The sequence below is a fragment of the Hordeum vulgare genome, chromosome 4H, assembly GCF_904849725.1.
Source record: "Hordeum vulgare subsp. vulgare chromosome 4H, MorexV3_pseudomolecules_assembly, whole genome shotgun sequence".
NCBI lineage: Eukaryota > Viridiplantae > Streptophyta > Magnoliopsida > Poales > Poaceae > Hordeum > Hordeum vulgare.
In genome coordinates, this window is record NC_058521.1 from 415530466 (window position 1) to 415539626 (window position 9161).

The following is a 9161-nucleotide window of genomic DNA, read 5'->3' on the forward strand; positions in this document are numbered from 1 at the left end:
AGTGAACAACTTCTATTAAAGGGACACCATCAAAATGTCAACAGAATGACGAGCACGGAAGCCCGGACCTCTTCATCATCATCTTCATCCACAAACCCTAGCCGCCACCATTTTCCATCTCCATAGCCATCTCCACCACCAATGTGCTCTTGCATCTAGTTCATACTTGTAGTCATGCATTGCACAAGACATCCATTGTAAGACATATAGCAATCAATCAATCTCAATATGTGTTCTTCTCGTGATCTGATCTCCATGTGTGAGTAGTTCGGTAAGGTATGGGTTGAGGCACGAGCCTTACAAACTAAGGTATTTGTTGAGGGGATCAATAGAAGACTTTGACATAATGCCATGCATGTGTGAAATAAAATTGTTCTGTGAAGATGTATCTTGTCTTGTCCGTGACCTTTATCCTTGCAGCTACCCAGAATCATGAAGATCGAGCACCGGTGAGGCTAGAATCAAGGAGACCGTAAAGTGTTATACCGAGCAACGGTGACAGTAAGGTTCAGTAGGGTAACATAGATCATATCCTTGGGGGTAAATGACATGTAGTCATTAAACGCCTAAAGCTCTTGTCTGGTTTAATTATCTTAATTATCGAGGCAACCTCGTGTGACGGATATGGCATATGGTAGGACAACTAATTCTTGATGCAGGGCTCGTGTCGGTCAAGCTGTTATTTGGACACATCCCCACTTTCATCTGTAACAAGCACATCTCAATGGTTGCCTTCCATCACACAAAATTAATATCCTATTTGATCCCAATGCTAATACAAGGTTGTAAGAATTAAGGACTCGTACTCATACCTCTTTTAATTATAAGTGTTTGAATCACTATTTGTTTGCTGATGTGGTCAAAAGCTGGATTTGACATTTTGACAAAATCTTGTTAGATACCATCGCTTCAAGGGAATCTTTCTCTCATGGGTTTGATAACCCAGGACCACCTTTGGGAAAAAATTTGCGGGATACTCTTTTCTTTTCCAATACCGGATCAATAAAAGGAGGTATCAAACCCTTTTTTGCATCCTTGTCGGAGAGGAGTTTAGTATTCCTATTCTTTGTGTTTAGAGTTTTTGTTAAAGTTAATGTTCAACTTTCGTTTTAAATTTTCAGATTTTAGTTTAATTTTTATTTTTGCTGCGGGTCTTGTTAGTTGAAAAACCAAAAGATTACTATGGATTGTAATCTTAGGAGTTTTGCAACTCCCAGGAACAACTTCATGTGTGAATTGATAACTAATGACCCACAAGTATAGGGGATCAATCGTAGTCCTTTCGATAAGTAAGAGTGTCGAACCCAACGAGGAGCAGAAGGCTCTGATAAACAGTTTTCAGCAAGGTAATAACTGCAAGCACTGAAAGTAGCGGTAACAAGTGATGGTGTAGTGAGGTGAAACGTAGCAAGTGAAAAGTAACAAGTAACAAGTAGTAGCAACGGTGCAGCAAAGTGGCCCAAACCCTTTTGTATCAAGGAACAAGCCTAAACAAAGTCTTATAAGAGGAAAAACGCTCCCGAGGACACACGGTAATTTCTCTCATGCTAGTTTCATCATGTTCATGTGATTCACGTTCGTTACTTTGATAGTTTGATATGTGGGTGGACCGACGCTTGGGTACTGCCCTTACTTGGACAAGCATCCCACTTATGATTAACCCCTCTCGCAAGCATCCGCAACTACGAAAGAAGAATTAAGACAACGTCTAACCATAGCATTAAACTAGTGGATCCAAATCAGCCCCTTACGAAGCAACGCATAGACTAGGGTTTAAGCTTCTGTAACTCTAGCAACCCATCATCTACTTACTACTCCCCAATGCCTTCCTCTAGGCCCAAAGATGGTGAAGTGTTATGTAGTCGATGTTCACATAACACCACTAGAGGAAAAGACAACATACAGCATATCAAAATACCGAACGAATACCAAATTCACATGACTATTATCAGCATGACTTATCCCATGTCCTCAGGAACAAAAGCAACTACTCACAAAGCATAATCATAATCATGATCAGAGGTGTAATGAATAGCATCAAGGATCTCAAGATAAACTCTTCCACCAAGTAATCCAACTAGCATCAACTACAAAGAGTAATCAACACTACTAGCAACCTTACAAGTACCAATCGGAGTCGCGAGACGGAGATTGGTTACAAGAGATGAACTAGGGTTTGGAGAGGAGATGGTGCTGACGAAGATGTTGATGGAGATGACTCCCCTCCGACGATAGGAGTGTTGGTGATGACAATGGCGATGATTTCTCCCTCCGGGAGGGAAGTTTCCCCGGCAGGATCGTCCTGCCGGAGCTCTAGATTGGTTCTGCTCAAGTTCCGCCTCGTGGCGGTGGAGAATCCACGAAAAAGCTCCACCCTAATTTTTTCCTGGACGAAACCCTTCATATAGCAAAAGGGGGGCCAGTGGGCCACCAGGGTGCCCACAAGCCTTGTAGCCGCCACCAGGGTGCCCACAAGCCTTGTAGCCGCCACCAGGGGGCGGCTACCAGGCTTGTGGGCCCCTGGTAGCTCCCCTCTGGCACTTCTTTCGCCCAATATTTTTTATATATTTACAAAAGAATTCCACGTTGATTTTCAGGGCATTTGGAGTTGCGCAGAATAGAGGACTCAGACTTGCTCCTTTTCTAGTCCAGAATTCCAGCTGTCGGTATTCTCCCTCTTCAAATAAACCTTGCAAAATAAGAGAGAAAAGGCATAAGTATAGTACCACAAAGTATAATAATAGTCCATAAAGCGATAAATATCAACATGAAAGCATGATGCAAAATGGACGTATCAACTCCCCCAAGCTTAGACCTCGCTTGTCCTCAAGCGAAAACCAAGATCCATAAGCATGTCCACATGTTTAGGGATGAAGGTGTTGATAAAACATAATATGGACATGAGGGCATCATGATCAGACATAGAACATCAATACATCAAAAAGATTCTTATGGGAAAGTAACAATTCCTTCACAAAGCAAAGTATGAAGCAAAAACCTTACCGAGAAGTAGCCAACAACAGTCCGTAGTCATTGAAGGAGTTGCAATTTATCATAACTTCAGAAAGAGTCAAATAAGAGCTTGAACAGCAAACCCACATACTCAATCATCTCTTTTGTTTTCCACAATTGTTACAACTCACGTGGTACTCATGGTATCAAAGTTTCAGCTGGACACACAGAAAGATAGGGGCTTATAGTTTTGCCTCCCAACCCTTTACCTCAAGGGTAAAGTCAACAATAATAAAGCATGAGTACTCATCTCCAAGTTGATATATGAATATAGATCTTTCCCTATCTTTTCACGGTAGCCAAGACAAAGGCAAAATAAAGAATTGGTGAAGATCACCATGACTCTTTCAAGGGCAAAAAGTAAAGGTACAAGATAGGCCCTTCGCAGAGGGAAGCAGAGGTTGTCATGCGCTTTTGAGGTTTGGATGCGTGTCCTCTTAGTGCGGAGGAACGTCACTTTATATTGCCTCCTGTGATAAAGAACTTTATTATGCAGTCTGTCGCTTTTATGTCTTCCTCATCACAGGTTCGTATAAAGCTTATTTTCCACACACTAATAGATCATACATATTAGAGAGCAATTTTTATTGCTTGCACCGATGACAACTTACTTGAGGGATCTTATTCAATCCATAGGTAGGTATGGTGGACACTCATGGAAAAACTGGGTTGAAGGTTTATGGATGCACAAGTAGTATCTCTACTTGGTGCGGGAGTTTTGGCCAATATGAGGTGGAAGCAATCGTCACATGCTAAGGGATCTCTAGACATATAACATTGTTTGGAACCAAGCAAACACAATTCATTATGTTGTCTTCCTTGTCCATCATCTACTTCTAAGCATGTAATAGTTTGGTGAGTGCTCACAATTGTAAAAAGTGTCTAAGATGATATATTTATATGTGAACCTCTCTTTCCTTATTACTTCTTATTAATTGCAACGATGACTGAGGTCTATGTTAGTCTATTCTCAACAAGTTTCAATCATCATACTTCTCATATGTGAAGCTATCACTTTCCAAAAGATCATCTCATGATCTTTCATGCTATCGTTCTTTTCATACTTTTGATCACGGCACAAAGCAAAGCCCTTGACTAAGATACTCTTTATTATATAGCTCGCAAGCTCGAATACATAGGGGGAGACACAAAGCAAAAGACTCAAACTAAACACTAAAGACTTATTCCACTTAGATAAGAAATAAAAACTGAAAAGGAAAGAACTAAAACAAAGGTAAAATCAAAAGATATAAAGGTGATACGATACCAGGGCAACTCCCCCAAGCTTGGCAGAAGCCAAGGGGATTGCCCATACCAATGCTTAGTTGTCTTCCTTTGGTGGTGATGGTGGTGGAGTTGTTGAAGCAGTCTTTAGCTTGTCTAATTTCCACTTGAGCATAAAGTTCTGCTCCCTCAGATCGTCATTTTCCTCCTCAAGCTTCAACACTCTATGGCAAAGTTGCTGCTTACTCTCCTGCAAGAAACGAGAAGGGATAAACAAGGTCTTAGGCTTCTTACTTTGGTCAGGGAGGCTTGACTTCTTGAATTCCACATGAGTGTGTCCAGGTTGAGGTAGAGGAGCCTCCTCTTCGTCGGAACTCGTTTGTTCCTTCCCCTTGGGATCATAGTCCTCTTCCTCGTCAGTGGTCCAGCCATATGGTTCCAAGTCCCCATAGACCTTGGGGTTAGCAAGGTAATCAGCCACATAGCTCTCCCCCTCTGAATCCTGAGAAGACATCTTGACCTAGATCTGTGGCAGAAAACAGACTCGAAACGAAAACAGAGGAAAACTGCGCGATACGGAGATCAAAACCCTCGGGCGTATATATAATGATTTTTTTTCTGGACCAGAAGGAGTGCTCCGCAAGAAAATGGAGTCCGAGAGGCACACGAGGTGCCCACAAGCCCTGTAGCCGCCGCCAGGGGGGTAGGTGGTGGCTACCAAGCTTGTGGCCGCCTCGTGCGCTCTCCGGACTGCTTTTTATTTTTCTATTTTTCCATAAATTCCAAAACGGAGAAAATTTCCTATTGGAAAAGTTTGAGAGTCCAATTACTTAATGAAACACATACCTCTTCGTTTTCAGGGTATGAAATAGGCTGATAAACATCCCTTATGTACTCCTCTGGAGTTATGATATTGATGATATTGGTCTCAACATTTATGGGAGTACCACATATATAATGCTTGATTTTTGCCCATTTACCATTCTAGGAAAATTACCTTCCATGTTATTGTTTTTGTGTAACATCCCAAATTTCCTAATTTGGAATGCTTTACATTGTAGCTAAGCATCTATGCATATTGATTTAAATAAAGTTTGCATTTGAATTCTTTTGACTTTTGCTTTTGCATTTCTATTTTTTTTTCTTCACACGAGAAATGCCGGGAAATAATTTCTTGAACGCAAGAGAGACCGGAGGAAAATGGCCTTCCAAAATGTGAAGCATTTCTGAAATATTTTGAGCCAAGAAAGCCAAAGTTTTATTGTGAAAATAATTGCAAACAGAAAATATAGCATAAGGGATTTTTTTTCTGAAAAAACATTATTTTTAAGTTTTTATTTCTGCCCTGGAAAAATGTTAATCGGGTAGAGGATATTTTTCTGATCATTTTGGTATATAATACCCTATATTAATTATTTTATTTGTTTCCTTTTATTTCGTCTTAGTTTCTGTTAAAAAAAAGCAGGAGATATTTCTGGGGCGAGATCCCCATCGCCAGGAAGCCAGGATCTCTGGCAAACCGTAACGCCCACCCCTTCTTTCCTTTTTTTTTCTTCCCCCCCTTTTTTTTGTCTCTCTCTTTCCTTCCCTCTTCTTCTTCCTTCCTCCTTTCTTCTCCAGTGACTTTCCTTTCTCCAGCAAGCTCGCACCTTCCATGGCCGGCCCGATTTCCTACCCATCTATGCCCCCCTCCCCCTATAAAAACCGAACCGCCGAGCCGCCCTCGCCCCGTTCCACCCCCACGCCGCCCTGCCCGAGCCCCACGCCGCCCCCTCGACGTCGCCGGAACTCCGCCCTGCTCGAGCCAGCAGAAACTTTTGCTGCCTCCCCCGTCGCCCCGGACGCCTCCCTTGCTGCCTCCCCGACGCCCTGGAGCCGACCGCCCCCTCCTCCGCCGCACCACCCTACCGGCGACCAGCCCCCCTCGCCGGAGTGCCTCTCCACCCTCGCCGGAGTGCTTCTCCACCCTCGTCGGAGCAGCCACCGGAGCTCCCAGCCTCCTGTGTCCACGGTGAGAACCTCTCCCTCCTCTAGTTTTTTTTCCACCGTAGGATCTTAGATCAATGGGTTAGATTAGATCCAGCATACCCCTTCGGTTCTTTTAGAAGAACCGACGTTATTTCCTTATTAGTAAGTTTAGCTGAAGCATTTTTTTTATATAGTGGTCGTCCGCTGTTTAGCCCATGCAACGTACACCAATCAGCCAATCAGAAGCCGCCACGTGGATTCCCTGTTTGTTTTATTTTTCTGTTTTAATTCGAAAACATAGAGAGTTTCAATTTTGTTCTGATCATAACTTTTGATATCGAGATCGAATGAGGTTGGTTCTTTTTCCAGTAGATCACAAATTTTCTGTAGTTTTTAAAAACATATACTTTGTCTATGTTTGAAATTTTTAAATTTGAATTAGATCAGATTTAGTTTAAACCTTGTTTTGCTTATTCCAGGAGTTTAAAAAATGATTTTTATTTGATTCTTTTTGCTACTGCTTCCTAGTGATTATATCTTACTGTGGTATAAGTTTAAAAAAATATAAATATTTTTACTTGGGGTTTTAATAGAAACAAGTTTCTGCCTTAGTGACGTGTAGTGAATTCTTTCACTTAGGCCATAGCTACTTATTACTTGTGATGTTATTTTTACTTGTTGATTGATTGTAGTGCTTATGGTGTGTATTTTGTTTGTATCGGTAGATCACCCGAAGTGCGAAGCTTGTTACTTAGAAGCACTCGATCAAGACAACTATCATCAAGGCAAGTCATTTTGATCATACTATCTCCTATGTTTTTCGATGCATGATAGTTTCACCTTTCTTTGCCCAATTGCATGCTGCTTAGGTACTTGGAAATTTTAGTATAGGTTGTAGTATCATGTGGTAGGCACACAACAACCCCGATACTTGGCCCCGGGACGACAAATTACATATTGCTATGCTTGAGTAGACGGGATTTTGGTTGAGTGCATAACACGAGTGATGCGAGGTTGATTAAATAACCAAGACCGGTTAAGACAAGATTTTCAAGACCTCGTGATGCAATGCAACTCTGGGTGAAGGACGGTTGATCGGCTCCCTGGAGAAACCAGTGGATGACCCGGGATGCTGGAGACGGCCATGACATCTTGCGAAAAGCTTCACCCAGGCTCGAAGAGACGGACAGAGGCTTCAAGATCCAAGGCTTACCTGCACAGCCACAAGTCATTATGGGCTCTGGCTTGGTTGGACAACGCGGTGACTCTGGACAGGCGGTGCTAGCAGATGTAGAAGAACGGTAGGATTGGATGGGCACCGACAGGGATTCAGAGGGACCCGTTGAAAGACCATGTTTTGATCAGCCGGTCTTCAAACACCTTGAAGTGCGAGGACATACACGGAGGCGATCAAATCTTGTGGGGAACGTGTGCAAAACTCTGTAGAGTGCCCAACCTAATCGATTAGCCGTGTCCACGGTCATGGACAACTTGAGCCGAAGGCATTGAAATTTCCCTGAACTCTCGACACAACTTAATAATGATGTGGGAATTAACAACAACTCGGGTGCGAGAATTGGTTGGCGGAACCATCTCGTTAACAACAAACAATGTAGTAATATTTTGCTTTCGTCCCCTCTTGTTGTAGGAGAAAATTGGCTTTATGCAAAAACTTATAGCCCCACCTGCCAAATATGCATGTAGAGATAGTTGTTTATTATTTTACCCCTCTCTTGATGACTTGCCGGCATATTCCATATGCTGACCTACACGGCTGCAACGTATCATGTTGCAGAGTACTTTTCCGACCAGGAGTGAGGCTACGATCTACGCTCAGCGACATGCCCTGGAGTCGGATGGACTCGTCTACGTGATGCTTCCGCTAGTCTTCGTTAGATATCTCATGAGATGGCCTTCAGCCGCTTTATTGTAATCCATTATTGTAACAAAGTACTCGATATGAGATTTCGATTAATAAAGCTGTGTGATTGAACTCTTGATATATACATTGATGTACTGAGTGTGTACCAACATGATCTTGGGATGGTACGGAAACACCAGAGGCTTGACTCATCTTGAGTCGGGTCGCTACAGAAATGGTATCAGAGCACACACTGACCGTATGACGTAACCTCTAGGAATGGAAAAGCCTTAGGAAGAAAACTATTTTCTTATGTCTATAAATCCTCTATTTCCTCTTCTGATCATTTCTGACTTCTCTCCAATTTTCCAATGTTTTAGATGGCCACCTTCATCCCCGTTAAGTTCACGGAGTTTTGCCAGCCCGACGCCACTATGCCTTTCGGAGAGGAGCTGATACATATCACCAAGGACTTGAGGATTGCTCTGTCGACTATCACAGGGAAGCCGACTTCGTCTTACCCGAAGGATTCACGCTACAGGATTGAGGTGCACGTTCCCGGAAGGACATTCGAGCCGCGCACTGAGCCTGTGGACTTCAAGTTCATCGCACCCAACTGGATTCTCGGAAGGGACATGGCGGTCCATTGTGCACTCGGACGTATCAAGGAAGTGTACATAGGCTTCCCTATTTCACCGGATCTATTCATGGTATCCCAGAGAAGAGAAGATGGAGAAATCATCTCAAGCAAGACCAAGGACGCTCTCTTGTCTTATGCCCAGACCTTGGAGAAGCACAGCGGGACTCTGGAGCATCGTGTGATCAAGGACGCCAGGAAGATCAAGCAACTGTCGCTCCGCGAACTCGAACTCGAAGAAGCAGCCCGGGAAGCCCACTATGAGCACGAACTGGAGGTGAAGGACTTTCTGGAGAGGATCGAGAAGCTGAAGACTCGAGTTGCATACCTGGAGGAGGAACTGGACATGGGCGAGAACCTTCATACTGAAGGTGACATAGCCCCCTTGATCAGCAATGACGAGGACTATGAAGAAAGTTCCACCGAAGGACCCACCACCATGCTTTTCTGAGGAGGATA